The 20,112-nt window shown below is 39.1% G+C and overlaps 1 protein-coding gene across 1 annotated transcript in view; it reads left to right on the top strand.

Moving 5' to 3' along the window:
- Positions 1-20,112, top strand: part of ext1c (exostoses (multiple) 1c) — a gene marked incomplete at both ends in the record, with an annotated part of 84,291 nt that overhangs the window by 48,891 nt on the left and 15,288 nt on the right. The window lies entirely within an intron of this gene.

Here is a 20,112-nt window from a genome sequence, read left to right as displayed (position 1 = left end):
AACTTTCCCTCTTGTTCAGACTTCAAAAGGAGCCACCAACATGACAACCATACCTATTGTAGCCCCACCTGTTTTGGGGCTTTTCAGTCCTGCCTATGAGTTCAGCTGCTGCTCTATATGTAGAAGTATTTGTTCAGAGCTGAAATAGCTTTAATGACTGTGTTTGATGCCGCGCTCTTAAAAGCAGGTCTGTATTGCCGCTGATGTAACGTCTGTTGTTGTCGGCTGTTTGGCTCAAAGGCCCAAAGGTGGTTCAGCTTTGAAAGAACTGCAGCTGATGTGAGGGGATGTGTCATTACAGAAGGCAGGACTGTTGGAAAACGGCTTCATATCAACATATTGGGATCAAGGCTCTCTGGTTTCATTATATTCAATACATTTGTGAAATGCACTAAATATTTTTAAATGAAACATTATGTATGTATACATTAAAAAATCTATGCTATCAATACAATTATTATTATTATTTAAGTATTTAATTTTAAGCCTAAATGTGTTATAGCTGAATTTGACTGTATTTACAGTCAATTTTAAAGTTTTAATTTTAATACAGATCATAGACAGTCGATAGTGTAGTTTAGTGTCTTTAGTGTGTATATTCACTTCAAAGAAAACTTTTCATGTGTAGCTTCATATCCCAATGCCTTAAAATATTATATTCAGATATTATTTAAAAGTTTACCTGCATCTTTTTTCATATAGACCTTTGTTATACGATATGTGTTATTTTCAGGTTGCAGCACGGAAATCATAAGGGGGAGAAAATAGTCGCTGATGTAAATTCATGATAAATATTTCCTCTCTCATCTCGCACCAAAAGTCTTTAGCGTGGGGTTTTGCTGCTCCTGCCTCTCTTTCCCTCCTCCTCCTCCTCCTGTGTCCAACCCTCCAAACGTCATTAGTTATGAAGTAATGAAAGTCTCTGGACTCCCCCCCCCCTTCACATTGCCACAGACATATTGAATTAGGTTTCCAACTATGATGGAAAATGAAAGGAGAATTGTTGCCTGTGTATTCACATGGTGCAGAAAAAAAAGGAGAAGTGGCAGAGGCTTTGCCTGATTTCAACTCAGAACCTTCATCATGCTGTGGGAGGTGGACATGCAGCTTTCCTCCAATCCTGTCTTGCAAAAAAGACGCATGCTGTGTTTTATTTTCTGCCACTTTCAGTCATAAAATTGATGTCGCGATTTTCACACAATTTGCATCTCTCGCCGTCTGTGTCTTGGCATTGTATTTAAAAGAATGGTGCTATACAAATAAACTTGCCTTGCCTTAAACTCCACTGTGAACGCTGCATAAGAATCATGTATTCAGTTATCAACATTTATTTTCTGGAAATAATCTAGAAAATATTCAGATTTCAGCTTTTTCTTCTCAAGGTACATTCCCAGTTTGTTTAATTACCAATATTTTGGGATATTTTGTCATCCAGGGCAAATATTGATATTTTAGTCAACAAGTTAAGGCACTCTAAAGCAAACTTGGCCTGAAGCTGAGTTTACAGCGGGATGATGGTGGAGGAAGCTACGTTAAGAGATCTGCATTCTTTATGCACTTTGTTCTCTATGTTGTGTGTGTTAGACAGATATCATGATGTATTGCTATATGAATGCCTTGCAATATATTAATGATCACAGAATCATTGTATCATGATATGATTGGTATAGTGAACCATCTATCTCCTATAGTATCTTGAGGTAACCTGTGATTCACACCCCGATAAGAGAGTGGCTTTTGAGTGTCTCTGGTTTAAGGCCCAGTATGAATGCTAGTGGAGAGGTTTTTTCTTATCAACTATTATTTCTTAAAACTGTCAAGATGCATGATACAAAATCAAGTATTATTTCCTCTCTTGTTGCCACTTTTTGTTTGATTCATTTCATCCCATCCACATCTCAGACATAGACCTTGAATTCAAACCCATGTTTGTCCAGGGCCCTTAGTTCTCATCCTTACCTCTTCACAGGTCCTTGAGTCTCTCAGCTGCTATATTGAGATCTCTTTCCCCGTTTTCCGTTTTTCTCATCTCAGTCTTGACATACAGAGGCAAGCAGCGGCCAAACGACTTCACAGTTCATGTTCCAGTGCCGCTGTGCTTTTAGCCTAATGGACAGACAGCTGTGCTCCCATTTCTATATATAAACCAACAGCCCCTCATGATGAAGTTTGTCACAGGCGTCTCTCTCTTTCACTGCAACATGCAGCTGACGTAGGAGTGCGGTATTCATTTGGGCTAGAGATGAGGCCTAAATACCCTTACTTTTAATCCACTGCCTTTTTTGCAAAACACCTCCAACAATTACTGCTTTTTCATTTCATCCTTTCGTTTAAGCTACACTTGGATTTATGCAAAATTAAAGCTACCTTTTAACAGATGTGGCTGTTAATGTAGCCTTAAGCTGTATAAATCAACAATGCTGTCCATGTTCTGTTCTGTTCTGATGAGTTGAGGTCAAAATGAAAAGATTTTTTTTACCCATCTCACCAATTTAGTTTCAGCTGATTTGTTCACTCAATTATATATATAAAAAAGGACAAGGTTCCCTTCTTTTTTATGAAACACTCACAGTATCCTTGGATTCAAGGTCTGTAACAGCACCCTGTAAGTTAGAAACTCACTCTTTCTACTCTGATATTATGGATTTATATTTATATTTATATTACATGATTAATGTATCATCTTAACATGCCTCTCTGCTGCCGCTCTATGTGTGTGTGTTTTGCAAATGTTGGACTGAGGTATAAGTAACAGTGTTAAGGGATCAGCTGGTGGTCTGGGTCATATCTGTTCAGATTAGAGAGCTTAGTCGTCCCATCTTTGTGTAATTAAGAAGAGACGGAAGCAAAGAAAGAAAGAGATAAAGATAAAGAGGAGCGTAAGGAGAGTGGAATTAAAATAAACCAACACACAGGAACATACTCAGCAGTGGAGGGATTTAGTTTAATGACAGGGTGAACGTCGGTCAGTATATTTATGTAAATGATGATCGTAGAAACAACAGGATATAAGAGGCTTGGTGTGGATATAGTGGTTTGTCAGGCAGAGTTCAAGACCTCGAGAATGTCAACAGGGACAATAACTGGACCGTGGCAGGAATGTAGTGGTGGAAAACCTGAAATATAACCTCAACAAAAAAACACCCCTGCATGTACGCAAACAACTTTTTTTAACTTGAGCATATGATTCGATGTAACTCATTTTACTCCGTAACCTGGATTTTTATTTTTAAGCTCAGTATTTTTCCACCACTTTGGCTTTTGAGGCCTTTGAACTAACCAATATTTACAAGAAGACCAGATTTTTATTATATTTAATAGAAAAACTGTTTCAGACATTCAGAGGAACATTATGTGAAAAAAATATGTGATATAACAAAATAGAATAGAGTTTGTGCGTATTTGTGGAAAAAAATATGTTAAATAAGATAAGATAAAATAAGGTGAGAAGAATAAGGGCCAATTCCAATTCCTATCTTAACCCTCAATCTTAACCCTTATCTTAACTGGCCCTCAAAACCAAGTGTTGAGGGTTAATTGTCACTTAGAAATGGGACACCCCTTAAATACAGATACGTCTTCAGACTGTGGGGGGCAGAATAATGCGATAGCTGCGTCCAGTCTGTCAACTCACCCCTACTTTTTTTATAACTAATAATAATATATTATTATTATTATGTCAAGTCCATAGTGATAAAGAGATAAAGATCATGATTGTGATTTTGGCGTTTTCAGTCTAATAACAGCTGAGTATGTGATGATTTTAATGATGCATGTGTTGTCAGCCTGTTCATGTAATTAGTGTTAATTATAAAGGTGTTATTTGAATTAGTTCCTTTGTGAGATTGTTCAAACACATCATTAGGCCATATGGAGGAAATTATATATCCAAGTTATCCACTTTAGATGAAAAGTGACAGACTTAATGTACAGTGCATTAAAACAATTGGATCCAAATGGAAAAAGGATGATTCCTTTTTGGCCGAGCACTTCAGCAGTAATGATTCTTTAGAAACTGAGGAAGACAAAGCTGCATGGCACAAAAATCCATTAGTGTCTGCAGCTACTATATAACTAAGAGACAGAGAACTGGAGGCTTTTGATACAGTGAGGCTGACTGAACTAGAGGCATCACAAACACAGTGGTATGCAAACGTTTGGACCCCTGTAATTGTTCATGATTTTCCTTTATAAATCATTGTTTTTTTGGATAATAAATGTCAGTTAAATATATCATATATGAGACAAACACAGTGATATTTGAGAAGTGAAATAAAGTTTATATGATTTACAGAAAGTGTGCAATAATTATTTAAACAAAATTAGGCATATGCATATGTTTAGGCACCCTTGTCATTTTACTGATTTCAATACCTTTAGCACTAATTATTGGAACTCAAACATGGTTTGGTAACCTCAGTGACCTTTGACCTCCATACACAGGTTAATCCAATAATGAGAAAGAGTATTTAAGGAGGTCAATGATGGTGAGAACAGTCACAGTCAACCCACAGACCAGCTCCAAAGACCTACAACATCATCTTACTGCAGATGGTGTCACTGTGCATCGTTCAACTATTCAGTGCACTTTACACAAGGAGATGCTGTATGGAAGAGTAATGCAGAAAAAGCCTTTTCTCTGCACCCGCCACAAACAGAGTCACTTGACATATGATAAAGCACATTTGGAATAAGGTGATGTTGACTGATGGAACTAAAATAGGGTTATTTGGGCAAAACGAGGGGCGTTATGCATGGTGGAAAAGAAGGAAAAAGAAAGGATGCACAACAGTTTTCTTTTGTGGTGCCTAAACTTATGCACATGCCTAATTTTGTTTAAATAAATGTATGAATTAAGTTTAAATATTAATGATCAGCTGAGCATTAATCAAAGTGAGGGAAAACATCAATGTATTTTACATGACATTACTTTAAATTATTAAATGAATGGCACCATTTTAGCACTAGAATAATAATAACCAAATAAATAAAACATCTCAAGTCAACAGCAGAGCGTGACACGACCACTCGGATCTCCATGGCAACACACAAGGGAGAGGTTACACTGTGTCCTCATGAGGGAGAGCAATGTCCTGACAGTGATTCACATATCACTTCATGTGTCAGCTTCACTCAGAGAGAGCTTTAAAGTACGATACTACGATGTCAGGACATCACAGACCATCAAACCCAAACGGCTCCCAGTGTTATGACTTGTGACACAGTTCACAATAAAAACTCAGATGTGATGCAAAATGAATGAATACATATCAAAAACAGACCTTTAACTTTAAGTTTGAGGAACCTCTGTCTGAAAGTGTTTCTAAAAACTGACAAAGTTTTCATCGGGTTTCACGGTGAAGGTGAAGCTGCAGTTCAACGTAATATGAGCGAAACTTCATCACTGTCAAGGTATTGAAGGATGAGGAGGCCGAGCAGAGGGAGTGAGTAAGAGAAGGAGAGACAAGAAGAGGAATAAGAGGGAGTGATTATAGGAGATGACTTATCTGTCCATCTGCTACAAGGACAGGCAGCAGGGCCCTGAGAGGTGTGTGTGTGTGTGTGTGTGTGTGTGTGTGTGTGTGTGTGTGTGTGTGTGTGTGTGTGTGTGTGTGTGTGTGTGTGTGTGTGTGTGTGTGTGTGTGAGAGAGAGAGACGGAGACAGAGAGAGAGTTCCTAGCATGTGCATAAAGCAGCTGCAGGACAGGATTTAACATCTGGACACACCTTCACACACACACACACAGAAATGAGAATAAAGATAAGCAAAGATGTGAAAATGAGGTGAAAAGAGGAAAACATTTTGCTGCTTCCATAAGACAAAGATGAGTATGAGTCTTCTCAAATCACTATTAAGTGTCAATTTCTTCTGTACATTGACGTGACATACAATAGTATTTCCCTCGACCCCTACAGTGTATAATACTACAATATACAATACTAAACTAAAATGGAACATTCAAAGATAAATATAAAAGATAAAGATATATATATATATATACATATATATATATATATATAAAGATAAAACAATGTAGAATAAACATTAATAAAGGCAGTATCTCCTCCACCAATCTATATATTTTGATATTGCTCACTCCTCTCATACTCTCAATTCAATTTTAATTTTTTTTTTTTTTTTTTTCTGCCCAGCTCCTGACCCATTACCTCTAGATAGAGCTGCAGTGGTGTGTGTGTGTGTGTGTGTGAGTTCCAGAGGCAGCAGCTGGTCACATATATATTTTTATCTGCATTTATTGTGTCTCTGTCTGATTCTCTGTCTGTCACTTTTCTCCATCCCCATATTTCACTGTCACACACACACACACCTTCCCACTATGAAATAATGAAATACTGTCTGTAGCTGCAATGAAACAGTTGTATAGCTCAGCAGTTATGTCATTGCATAGCTGTGGAGGGAAATATGGAGACTTAAAGCAGAATTATGCAGGATTTATACCCTAAGTTAACAACTTCATAGTCATTGTGATGATTAAATGTATTATTGTGGGGCTATTGGGGGGGGGGGCTGTCTCCACCGCCCCCTATTGTCTATTAGGGAAAACAGCCTTTCAAGAATCAGGAGGTCTTGTGAGAAATCATGAATGAAAACACTGGAAAACACAGAATAATGATGCCAACCTAGCATTTCTGCTGTCGCATGTGCAAGTGTGTTTGGGATCACTGTGTGAAATACAGGGGGGTCTGGGGGGGTTAGACCACCCTGATTAAGACTCAAGACCCCCTGAAAGCCTCAAAGGCAACATTTGAGGGGGGTCTTAACTAGGGCTGGACGATTAATTGAATTTTAATCATGATTTCGATTTTGGCTTCTCACGATCATAAAAACATTATAATTGGAGATAAACGATTAATGCGTGTATGTAAATTCCTATGCTAGAAAAACACCTTAGAAAGTGCAAGTAGATCGGTTATTTTTTGTCTTTATTGCTATCATTATTTTAATTTACTATAATTATTATTATATTTTGCTTGTTACTAATGTATTTATGGCTGTTTTTTAAAATTATATTTAAAGTTGAGTTTTGGTGGTTCAATAAATACTCAAGTTTTGAAATCAATGAATAATCGTGTCTATTAATCATGATTTCAATATCAGTCAAAAATTATTGTGATTAATATTATTAATAATATTTTTGCCATAATGGTTCAGCCCTAGTTTAAACATGTTACAGTGTCATTGAAAAACATGTTTTTTTCCCTAAAGATCTTTGTCATTTTAGTTTGACATATATGATCTACATACATTATACACTTTGCATGCTTTCTTATCCTTTATAACCAGACAAAATGTAAATTATTTTATTTGTAATAATTTTTGTATTTTTAATATTTTCATGAATTGCTTTCCAAATGGCACTGTGGAAAAGGCCCACACACAAGCCCACATCTGACAGGGAAGATAGCCAATACTGCAGTGTGGCACCTGGGGAGGTGTTTGCTCGCCCATTTTTATGAACAATGTTGCTGGTTTGTTTTCGGTGGGTGGTTGGCTCTTCTTCCATCAGCATGGATATGGCTCCACACACCTTGTGTTCGCCGGCTCTTTAAAAACAAATTAATTGATTAATTGGTCTCAAAAATCTGTGTTAAAATAGGTATATGCTGCTTTAAGGCGTGCGTTGACCATAAACTACATTTCCCGCCAGTAGATTGCGGTGTATCATTGTATATGTATCATACGACGAGTGAAATTGAGAAATTGAGAGACACGGACAGCACTATGTCGACCTGCACCGCTCGTCCGCTGCTGTGGGAAGCGTCTATGGAAGTAGCTGCGCTTGTAAAATGTGGTAATACTTGGTAATACTTGGTAATAATTGGTAATACTTGGTAATAATTGGTAATACTTGGTAAAACTTGCAGCTGTTTTACTGATTTCCACAAACACTACACAGTGAGTGTCTGTATGCTCATGTAGAATTGTGCTTAGCAGTCACACGTGGTCTTCACGTCACATATTTGAGGCGTAGTTCACCCGTCATAGGCAATGTACACACGTTTTTAGTACACTAAGCGATTGAAAGTATAATCACAACAGTGGATGAAAGGACGCATTTGTAACCACTGGTCTTGTAAAATTCAACAACGCCTGAAGGTTCTTGGCAAGAAATTGACATCACTGGCTCCCACCAAGAAACCACATTTGGCACCTGAGAGAGCGAATGTATGAACAAATATCGACATTGAAAGACCACAAATGTAAAAACTGACAACAGAAATAAATGAGTGATTGGTGATGAATTTATGTGACTGGACATTAAAGGTCCCATATTATACCCTATTAACCCAAGTTAAACTAGGTCCTGATGCCCTAATGAACATGTCTGTGTCATGCTTTAGTCAAAATATCATTAGGATGAAGCACAATAGCAGTTCAATAACTCTGCCAAAACAGCCTTTTTCAGAACGCTCGGTTTTGTGCCTGATCATTTACATGTGAATGAGACCCAGGTAAATACACATCCACTGCTTCCAGGGGAGTGTTGATCTAACTTACTATCCACAGCCATACTGTCGCCACTTATCACCTATTGTCATGCACCGTCGTAACAACCCCCGCTCCATATACCCCATAGTAATGTCCGTTTACCCGTTGTTACTGCGTTTCACCATAATGCATAGTGAGTGACCACGATTTTGGCTTCTCGCGATCATAAAAACATTAAAATCGAAGAAAAACGGTTAATGTGCCGCGCGGCGTGTATCTAAATTCCCATGCTAGAAAAAGACTCTGAACGCACCAGTGTTACTGCGGCTCCAACTGACGTGTGTGGATCAACAACACGAGGAGAGAATGTGGAAACACGACAGAAAGGCAGCCTTTGGTTGAGAAGAAATGTAGGACAACATCTACATCTTTCTGCAGTGCTTTCAAACACGTGCTCCTCATATCACTGATCCACACACGCCACTCGCTAACCGCAGGCACGTAACTGCTGCGTTCAAGGTGTCCCTCCAGCATAGGAATTTACATACACGATCAACAACAAAGGGCTTGTGAAGCTTGTGAACATTTTTTTCATAAATAAAATATATCCACTGGACACAAAAATCCTATGAGGCTGGAAGTTTGTGTAAAACACTGTGCTCCGCTGTGCAGCCACTCTTCCTCCCTCGCCTGCAGTCTCATATTTCACAGGGACAAGGAGGAGCTACGGTGGAGCTGTGAAGTACTCTGTGAAGTACTCTGTGAAGTACTCTGTGAAGTACTCTGTGAAGTACTCTGCCTGGTGGGGTGCCAACATTCACGGTGAAATGCTCGCTATGTCGTCATTCCGAGGGAGGTTTAAACATTGCATGTTTTATCGCCTATACTTGCACAAAGTGGAACCACTAAAACATGATTGAGTCTTGTTTTTTCACATTTTGGGGACTGGTATGGCCCACTGAGTCCCAAATATAAGTACTAAAAGATTAAAAAGTTGATTTTGCACAATAGGGGACCTTTAAGGAGCAACGAGGATAAATGAGCTGGTAATTGTGAAGACAGGAACGTTGGAGCTCAACTCTATACTATAAGCTGCTTTAGATAGATAGATAGATAGATAGATAGATAGATAGATAGATAGATAGATAGATAGATAGATAGATAGATAGATAGATAGATAGATAGATAGATAGATAGATAGATAGATAGATAGATAGATACTTTATTCATCTCACAGAGAAATTCACAAAAAAGAAAAGAAAAAGGGTGAGCTGCCTGCATTGAGCGGCGCTCGGGGAGCAGTGAGGGGGTTAGGTGCCTTGCTCAGGGGCACTTCAGCCATGGACTGGTCGGGGATTGAACCGGCTACCCTGCAGTCTCAAGCTCGAAGCCCTAACCAGTAGGCCACAGCTGCCTGGCCACAGCTACCCAAGGGCCTATTACCAGCTTGGTTTACACAATGCAGTTATAAATAGTTGGACCCGAAAATGCAGAGGAGACGATAGTAGAATTATGAACAATATTTATTGAAGATAACAGAGAATGATGTGAGGCTATAAAGGGAGCTAGCATGGAGGCTAAGGAAGGACGCTGATGCAGCTGTGCCGGGAAGGGCAAAAGTGAATGTTTGGGGAAGGGTCAAGACATTGACTCTGGACCCTTCCCGAGTCCAGAGTCAACACGGGAATGGTTAATTGGGGTAACCCAGAGCTACAGGGTAACGAAGTCTGTGGTGTCTGTAGCTCTCATGAGGTAATGGACGTGGCGACCTGAGGCAGCGTAATGGTGAGTCAAAAAAAACAGGAAGTCCGATTTGAGCAAACACAAGAGAATCACAAAGACGTTACCACTGGAGATGCAAGAACGATCTGAGGCTGGTTGTTTGTATGGGCCACATACTTCATGCTGCAAAGGCAAGAGCGCTGACCACTACACCAACCGTGTGGTCCGAATTCCTTACATGACAACCAAAACCAAAAAAACAAATCTTTTTTTGGCAAAAATCAGATGCCCTTTTTGTTCAAAATATAAAACGTTAAAGGTTTGAGCTATAGGCAAATGAGTTGATTAATGAGTAGATTTGTCAATGCACGAGTTACAAACATTTTTTTAAAGGCAGGTGCTGCAGGTCATTCATGAGTAATGATCAATGCACAATGGAGTGGCGGGTATTAAGCTATTTTGGAAGTCAGAATATAGAGAAAACTGAGTGAAAAGTTTATTGAATTAAAATGTTACTGCAACCTTTGTACCACTGTTGGAGGCCTTTTTCCACTCAGGGGCCCACTGGCTCATAATCCATCCCTGAAATCTTAGCAGCATTGCTATTTATTCTCGATTTATTTTTTTAGAAATATAACATATATATAATATATATGTTGTAGTGTGTGTGTGTGTGTGTGTGTGTGTGTGTGTGTGTGTGTGTGTGTGTGTGTGTGTGTGTGTGTGTTCTTGTACTTGCGGCATACTGAGGATCAGTGAGGGATTTTAACCAACAAAGTGAGGTAATTTTTACAGAGTAAAATCCTCACTTTGTTTTCATTGAAATCACTTCCTTGGGTTGCTATAACATGCTATACTCAATTTGTCAAAAAAAGAAAATCTAGTTTTGGACCAAAAATGTTTCGTAAAATTTTGGACCAAAAATGTTGGGTAAACTTTTGGACCAATTTTTTTTTGTCAAATTTTGGACCAAATTTTTTTTTCAAATTTTGGATGAAATAGTATAGTAGGACGTTTCTGTCAAATTTTGGACCAAAAATATTTGGTCAAATTTTTTTTTTACATTTTGGTCGACATAGTATAAGTATGATGTTTTTGTAAAAATTTTGACCAAAAATTAAAAGCCCTTTTTGCTCTGGGGCTCCACCTGCAAACATTTTATGTTACTGCAACCAGTAGTTCTATATAGATGTCATTCATGAAGTAGATATTTGTAATTGTGTTGATTTATGAAGTGGAACTGCTGATCCTCAGTATGCAGCAAGTACAAGAATGTGTGTGTGTGTGTGTGTGTGTGTGTGTGTGTGTGTGTGTGTGTGTGTGTGTGTGTGTGTGTGTGTGTGTGTGTGTGTGTGTGTGTGTGTGTGTGTGTTGACATTATCAGGACAGGACAGTCTGTCATTCAGGTCATACTGAGCTCATGTGTATGAAAATAAACAGTATTGAAATTAGCCTGTTAGCATTCTGGCAGCTAATCCATACACTCGGTCAACCACACAAGTGTGTTAATGGGGGGGGGGGGGGGGGGGGGGTTTATTGACACCTTGATCTTTACGGGAAGCAGAGTGGAGATCAACTGACTGGAAGCTCCTGTGTCAATCAAGAGAACCTCAGCCACCACCCTCACTCTGCTTTTTACCCAAACTCAATAACCCTCAATAATCATGAAATGGTAAGTGTCTTAGTACATGTGAGGCATCAGAGGTCATGAAGGGAGGAAGCAGAGAGGAAACGAGGGAAGAGAAGGAGTGTTTGTGCTTTCATCACAGCAAAACATGAAATCAGACGCAGACAAAATGGAAGGTGGGGAGGGCGAAGCTGCAGGGCTGATGAGAGGGAGAGGGAGATGAGGCAGTGATGAGGAGAAGCAGATCTGCTTATCAGACAACACAAATACACACACACGCAAACTACCAGCAATGCAGAATGGTGCCATTTTAGGAAATGTAGCTTTGATTGTGGGAGAATCACACGCAAACATTCTGCTGTAGGTTAGGTTTAGGTGTGTGTGTGTGTGTGTGTGTGTGTGTGTGTCATAGATCGAGTTCTTCTGAGGACACTATTGCAGCAGTAAAAATATCATGGGCGGACAGTGTTTTTTTCCAACGCAATTCCAAATATCCTTAGCACTAATATTTCTTTCAGCCGTCTCTGCCAGCAACGTAGTTACTATCAGTGTTGTAGACATATTATCTGTCATTGTCCAATCAGAATAGTCATGTTTTATGGTATCGCCCCAGCATTCACCCATTGACAAAGTACTTAGCGTTATTACTAAGCAAAGAGAGGAGGGGATATGATGAATTTCATACTGCCATATATTTTATCTTCATCAAAGATTTTGATGTGGATATAGCACCTGGTCATATTGCAGTTTGGATTATTTTGACATTAATTGAGCAGACCTACCTTTGTCTCTGTGGGAGACACAATACACTCAGACAGCAGGCCTTAATCTGTGTGTGTGTGTGGTGCGTCACAATCAACTACTCTTATGTCTTTACATAGATTGGCACCATATTGGATGTGTAATATTGAACTACATCTGTCTTTCTGTGAGACTGGATGATTGTAAAAAGGGTATAGACCAGGGGTCTCAAACTCTTTCAATTTGCCCGTGGGCCGCATGAGTTAGAGTCCGGGTGAGGCTGGGCCGCATCAAGTGAGGCTGGGCCACAAATTTGTGGTAAAATTCTGAGGCTTTTGAAGTAACTCAAAATGAAAAAAAAAAAAAAAACAGAAAAAACGAAATGAATTACTGGGACTGTGTGTACTTACATCACTAAAGTCAAGGCATTGCAATTATATAGGGTGCCCCTCATCTGCTGCGGGCCTTTTTTTTATCTGCACCGCCCCTGCTGACTCTGCTCTTCTCACTCTCCTGCATTGTGCGCAGCAGCAGACTGGATCATTCCTCTAGTTGTATCCACACATCCATATATGACACATACATAATGATCTTTATGACGAGGATCGAGTACAGTCACGATGAAATACAGGGGATCAGAGTAGATCTTAGTAAAACTTGTTGACAGATTCTCAAGAGCGCACTTTTCATTGTTTTCACTCCGTGGTCTCAATCTTTGTGTAGAAGACGCTTTAGCGCTGTAATTAAGGGAATAACAGATGCAGCAGATGAGCTGATCTCTTTAATTAACTGCGACTACTGGTATAGACAGTGTGTTTCACACACACACACACACACACACACACACACACACACACACACACACACACACACACAGTCTGGTTTCCCTGACCTACTCTAAACTTAACCATAACTACTACTACCCTGACCATGACCTCATCCAAACCATACGTATATTCCACATTAAAATGTAATCATTTACATTATGGGGACCTGCTTTTTGTCCCCATAAGGAAGCCAAGTCCCAATAATGTGTGTGTGTAAACAGATTTAGGTCCCCACAACAGGAGTAATATCTGGAACACACACACACAAAGCAGTGCTGACTACAGATACAAGCATATATAATCAAAGTTTGTACAATCCAAGAGATGAAAATCTATTCAGACAACACAGAGTATCAGAATGTTATTATGTTTTTGCTACTATATCAACTGCTGCTCCAAAAATCCATCTTTAAACAGTGACTTTTTTATTGTCTATAATCTTATTAATCATTCTAAAAGATTAGCATTTGCTCTTTGTGTTCTATTAAAGCTTGTATCTGTCTAAGTTGTGTGTGCACCACTTGTTCAAAATGAATAGCCTTTATGGGAATAATAAAAATGTTATGAATTCTCTTTTATATCATGGTAAATTGAAACTGCAGAGATCTCTGGAGGGATATGAGGAAACTTAACAACTAAAAAAAAAAGAAAAGAAAACAACAGAAACTATTGGATATAGCTCACGCACCAAGTTATTTTAATGGTGGTGGATCAGGTTGTGGATTTGTTCCCTGGCTCTGCCAGTATAAATGCCAAAGGGAACTAAACATTTGATTGGTAAATGGTTTTGTATTTATATAGCACTTTTCCAGCTGCTTTACACTACAGTTTCCATTCACCCATTCAATTCAGACACTTTTCTATCACTCATCTTTCATATCTTCATCTTTCCTGTCTTCTATTTTTCAACTTTTTTACTCAAATTTTTTCATTTTTTTGTATGTTTTAGTAACTTGTTTAAGTAGTTTCCCTCTCTAAACATGTTGGTTGAGAGAGTTTTCGGTATATAACCGATGCTTGCAACATAATGCTTAGACACGGTGGTTTGTTTGTTGATACCATTCTCATCGTAGTTTGCGCTGAATCTAAAATAATCCCACACTTAAACGGACTTAAGGCCACATTATACTTCTCCACAGAGACCCTTCAAGCCTTCACAGTTCTCCGTCGCGGTGCCGGATACGTATTACAATTTCCCGCCCAATCACTAGGGGTCGCTACGAAAGGTTGTTGTGCTTTTGGCTACAGTGAGCAATGGCGTCAGAGAGAGAAAGACTGTTGTTGTTGCAGCTGAATAACATTGAAACAGTGGCCGTTTCTCACATTTCACATTTCTGTGTGACACATGTATATATACATGTCATTTTGATATTAAGTGGAGGGCCTCGTGTAATCGATTGGGGGCCACATGTCGCCTCTGATTTAGGTTTTACCAGCTAAAGTAATAGTTTGTCAGGTATTGACTTTTTTTCAGTGTACCACAGAGAGTTATGTCCACGGTGTTCATGTTCACATGGACTCAGCATCAGTCTACTAGTATCAGCAGACAGTATAGTGATAGTCCATTCACACTGTAATGTAATCTACCATAATCCACGTGCAGCTCTGAGCACATTTCAATGAGAGCTTCCAGATAATGATCAAAGCAAACTGTCACATTCATTAAAGCCCTCTTGGCATTTTTACTCCCAGTGCAGGTCTGTGCGTGTACATTACACATACATTTTTGCAGCCTTTCCCACACTATTATGCAGAAGGTCTGGCCTGGTGGATTCTGTTCCATACAAAATATGAAAAGACAAACACGAGTCACTGTTTGTGTGTGTGGTCTAACTACCACACATACACTACAAGATATTTCATCCATTTCTTGTTCATCTTAAATATCTTCCATGCTAATGTTGCAAATTAATGAGATGGTTTTATGAATTTACATAAGTGTGATGATATTTCCTCATGCGTCATAAGTAATAATAATAATAATAATAATAATAACAAGGTTGATTTTCCATGAAGGTAGATTCCTTCCTGGTCACATCACCCAGTGGCGACTTCTCAATGGCTTCTGTTTTTGATTTCATGTAATCTGCTTTAGATTTGAAAGCCAGCGTTTATAGTCCAAAGAACAGCTGCATGTTGTATCAGTAAAGGTAAACTTAGAGGAGGACTTTCCAATAAGTTTATCTCCACTGCTATTAAGGCAGAATACAAACCTTTCTCATTTTGAATAATAATGCCCTATCTTGTCCAGACTGTAGAAACAGTCAGTAAGAGATGGTACATAAGCAAATTTCCATAGTTGTACAAGCAGCCGTCTGCAGTCTGGACCCATTCACTATAAATAGGGAGAATTGTGTCCTTCAGGATTGATGTGTCTCCCGGCAAAAAGAAGCAGATAGAGAAAAGGACCATTTGACCAACAATTCTCTGAATACAGACATAACCTAATTTCCAAAATGCTTGAACTCTGGGACAGAAACACAGGACGTTTTAAAGTGCCATTATCAGCACACAGGGTCACTTTCAAGATGAACTCTACATATTCTAGAGGGTGTCCAATACATTCTCTTCATCATTTTGAATTGAATTAACCATGCACAAATATTAAGTGACATACACTTTAGATTCCAAATGTTTCCCATCTGTTTCCCATGCCATCTTCAGTGCAGCAACACACTGTAGATAAGTGATGATCTGCGGCCTTAAAAAAGCAGACAAATAGCATGTTGGCATTTTTGTACACAGATTCACACAGTATATTATAGACCAACAGATTTATCATTGTGTAATTATCAAGGATATACATCCATATGATAAGACAATCCTGCACTGAAACTCTGCGTCTCTGTGGATTCTGCGCACAAACAAATACCTGCAGACTCAAAGGAAAAGTGCTGAGACAATAAGCAGAAGGAGAAAACAGGAAGAGTGGAGGAGAGTGAAGGAGAGACCAGTTTGTAGCTGGAAACAAAGTGCTGTTAAATCATTTATGTGTTGCCTGCATTTACTTTAAGTACATTCCCTCATTAAAGAATAGCAGCAGGCAGAGATGCCACACACACACACACACACACACACACACACTATCAGGGGTATTTTATGCCAGCACACTATATGCCTATGCGATGATTCCGTTCACTTTCAATGGACAGACGGGTGAACTACGCCTCAAATACGTGACGTGAAGACCACGCGTGACTGTTGAGTACAATTCTACATGAGCGTACACACACACACAGTGTAGTGTTTGTGGAAATCAAATCACAATAATATCAAAAAAAAAAATTCAGGACAGTGTGCACATACAATAATCATTTAGATAAAATGAATTCACCCTTCATTATTTGGCGTACCCTCAGTACGCGTGTCTGTATGCACGTGTATCGGACGCGCCTTTTTCAGTCTTTACGCAGGCGTAGGCGACGCGGTTAAGGCGTTTTAGTACAGTGTGCTGGCATAAAATGAGCCTGATACCACATGCACAAGCTGAATTGCAGTATCATGCATTATTAGACATACACACAAATGCACATGGGTAAAATACACATACACAGCAGCAACAGAGGGAGAATGGTTCAGTCTCACTACATCTGCAACAAAGGTAATATACATGCAAACACACACACACACCTGTGTACACATACACAAATAATAATAACAATAATGCATTCTTCCACAAACAGCACTGTCATCTACTCCCTTTAAAATGCCTGAATACACACATGAGTTGTTTTATTTATTGTTTTATAAAACCAGAAATAAAAACTCATAGAGATCTCTGTTGCAGCAGCACATATAGGTCAGGGCACCGATACTATCTTTACTCCATACAATCTAAAAACATAAAAATCGACTTAAAATGCAGCATCGACACAGACACAGGGGACACACAGCATTTTCAAAGGGCAGAATTTATGTACAAATAACTGGGACTGAACTGAGCTTCCCCTGCTTCAAAGAGCAGCAACTGTCACTGGGAGACACATGTTTAAATGCAGGAATGTACAGACTCATTCACTCATGTACAGCAAGTGTTTACCCCCAAAATCACTCCCAGAAATGTACACACACACACACTCTCTCACACACACACAGTGAAGTCCATTCAGATGTGGGTTGACAGGACCGAGAGAAGCGGTGTTAATCAATGCCAACATCAGCAGTGAAATCCCAATAAGAGTAAAAGCAGTCCTGCGTCTCATCATCACTCTCTGAGGGTTAAACAAACCACTGAGTGACAGAGAATATTAATGGGCCGACATATTTTACACTGACATCCTTTCTGGAAATAAACAAGCAGAGTGTTTGATGCAGAACTTTGGGGAGGGAGGGTAGAAGACAGAGAGAGGGAGCAAAGTCTTTCAACGAAAATGCAACAATTTTTGATAAACACCTCCGCTCATCAATTACCAGGCTCCTATTTAAATGAACGAGGAGATTAATACATAGAGTGTACTGTATGTAAACATTAGCATTAGCATTTAAAATGTTCTCCCCACACACATGGTTTTACCACACCAACCATTTTTTGTCACTCAATCCTAGAGATGGGGGTAAAAAAATTTTTTGACCTTTTTTCACTTGAGTGTATGTAGAGTTTGTTATAAAGCAGATGATTGGATTTGAGAAGGACGAGTCTGAATGTGTGTCAACACAGATAACCCCAATTTGCCCCTGAAGGTGCCACAGTGCACATGTCAGTTGGTATGAGAGAGGTGTGATAGTGGATGAATGGGTGTGAATGGCAAAACTGTAGTATAAAGGCTTTCAAGTGGACATTAAGTCTAACAAATACACATTAGTTAAACAAATTCCAAGTGTGACTAAACCATTAAACCCCCCTTTTCAGGTGTAAACAAATGTATATTTATCTACTTAATGTTATTTGCTGATCCAGTTTCAAATTGAAGTATTGAAATTACCTATGATATAAAAATCAGTGCAACTATTTCCTCACCAGCTTACCAGATATTTTTTTTCCAGTCTTGATGAACACTCAAAACTGCTTTACACTCCGTATTTTTCAAAATCTGACATTGGGCGGAGTTAGCCTCAATAGGGTTGAGGCTAACTCGCTTTGCTACTATGTAAATGGTCCGTCTCTTCTCTAATATGTTAATGGAAGGACTTACAGGAAGTAGTGTGGTGGAGGAAAAGTTGAATTTTTCTCACAAGAGCCCGTTTGTTACCTAATCTGTTTACTCCACTGTGCACTTCTTCACCACAAGACCGTTACACCACTCGTCCATTGCTCTTCCACTCAGCACATGAAGGAGAGCATTGATTCAGAGGTTTCCATCTTTTTACACATATATATATGTATGTATATATATATGACACAAGTGTATAATATGAGTATGAACTGGTGCTTGACGAATGACAGCAGACAGGGGAGTAGTGCACTCAGAATGTCTATGTTTGATTATGTTTGGCACAAGTTCAGACTTCTTGTTTACAGAGCAAATCAATAGAGAACAGAGATTAAGGCATATTCACTTATGAGCATGTACAGTATCTATCTGTAGTGGTGCCAACTTGCAGGAGAAGGAGAAGACTTTTTTTGGAGGGAAGATTTATGACTGTGCATAATCTGAGCCATTATGGATAAATATCAGAAATGAAAAGCCACACAAATCTTGTTTTATGGGCGACAGATGTTGAATATCACATATCCCAGTGAGTGGGTTGCAGCACACACACTGATTATTAGATTACCGTGCTGTCATTTCAATGAATTCTTTCACATTCGAATAATATGTATTTATATTCATCTTTATGGAGCTAATAAATCCATACTGCACTCTACACAGCACCTTATTGAACCAGTTCTTGAACTTTGCTTTACAACTTGAAAGATTGACGCTCTTCCACAGTCTAATTGCTTTGTCTTTCTCTATGAAGCTTTTAACAATCTGCATGTCCAAATCACCGTATCCCTTTTTAATTTGGGGGTTTTACGATCACATCACTCCACAAGACGTGGACAATTAAGCAGAGTAGAAAAAAAAGTCATATCGTAAAAATGATACCATGCCACAACACTAAAACTGGTTTTACTGCTGTGGCAGATTAGTTTATTTTTTCGATTAATTAATGTCATAAAGACACGCGCAATAACGGATCTAACAAAATAAGTTTTACGTCACACTATTAATAGTTGGTGTAGTTGAATTAAATCTTCAACACAGATAATCCGGGGCGTTGCAACATAGGCAACTCCCGGGGGGCCCCAACTACGATTTATGTTAATTCACAGCAACAATGATTGTGTAATAATGCACTTACATTTTATATTTGGCTATGACACCATAAGTGACCTCTTAGCTGCCCATGGCCACGAGGAAAGGAATTGGGCTTGTAACTCAAGGGTTGCCAGTTCAAATCCTGGGGGTGGATCAAGGACTGGGTGCCCCCGAGCAATGCATCTCCATTGCTCCCCAGCCACAGTGTTGCCCCATCTTGTGTGGGTCTAGTGTGGATCAAATTCACAATCACTAATTGGTGTGTGTGCAAAAATAACTCTAAATGTAACTGTAATAGTCAGTAAAAACCTCTTCTTTAAAGATTCAGTGCTACTAGCTTGTGTTGATTCAGTTCCCTGCTGGAGCCTCCTCAGGTCCCTTTTGTCCTGTGGACCACAGAGTCTTTAGGAGCATCCCTGCAGACAGTCATTGATGAACCACATTCAAGCCAATGACTGGATTTCATTCTGAGGTCGATTAGTGTATTTCCTTCCTCAGAAT

This window comes from Microchirus variegatus (genome assembly GCF_963457635.1).
Source record: "Microchirus variegatus genome assembly, chromosome: 13".
Classification (NCBI taxonomy): domain Eukaryota; kingdom Metazoa; phylum Chordata; class Actinopteri; order Pleuronectiformes; family Soleidae; genus Microchirus; species Microchirus variegatus.
Note: the sequence above shows the minus strand (reverse complement) of the source record. Positions and strands in the feature narration are given on the sequence as shown.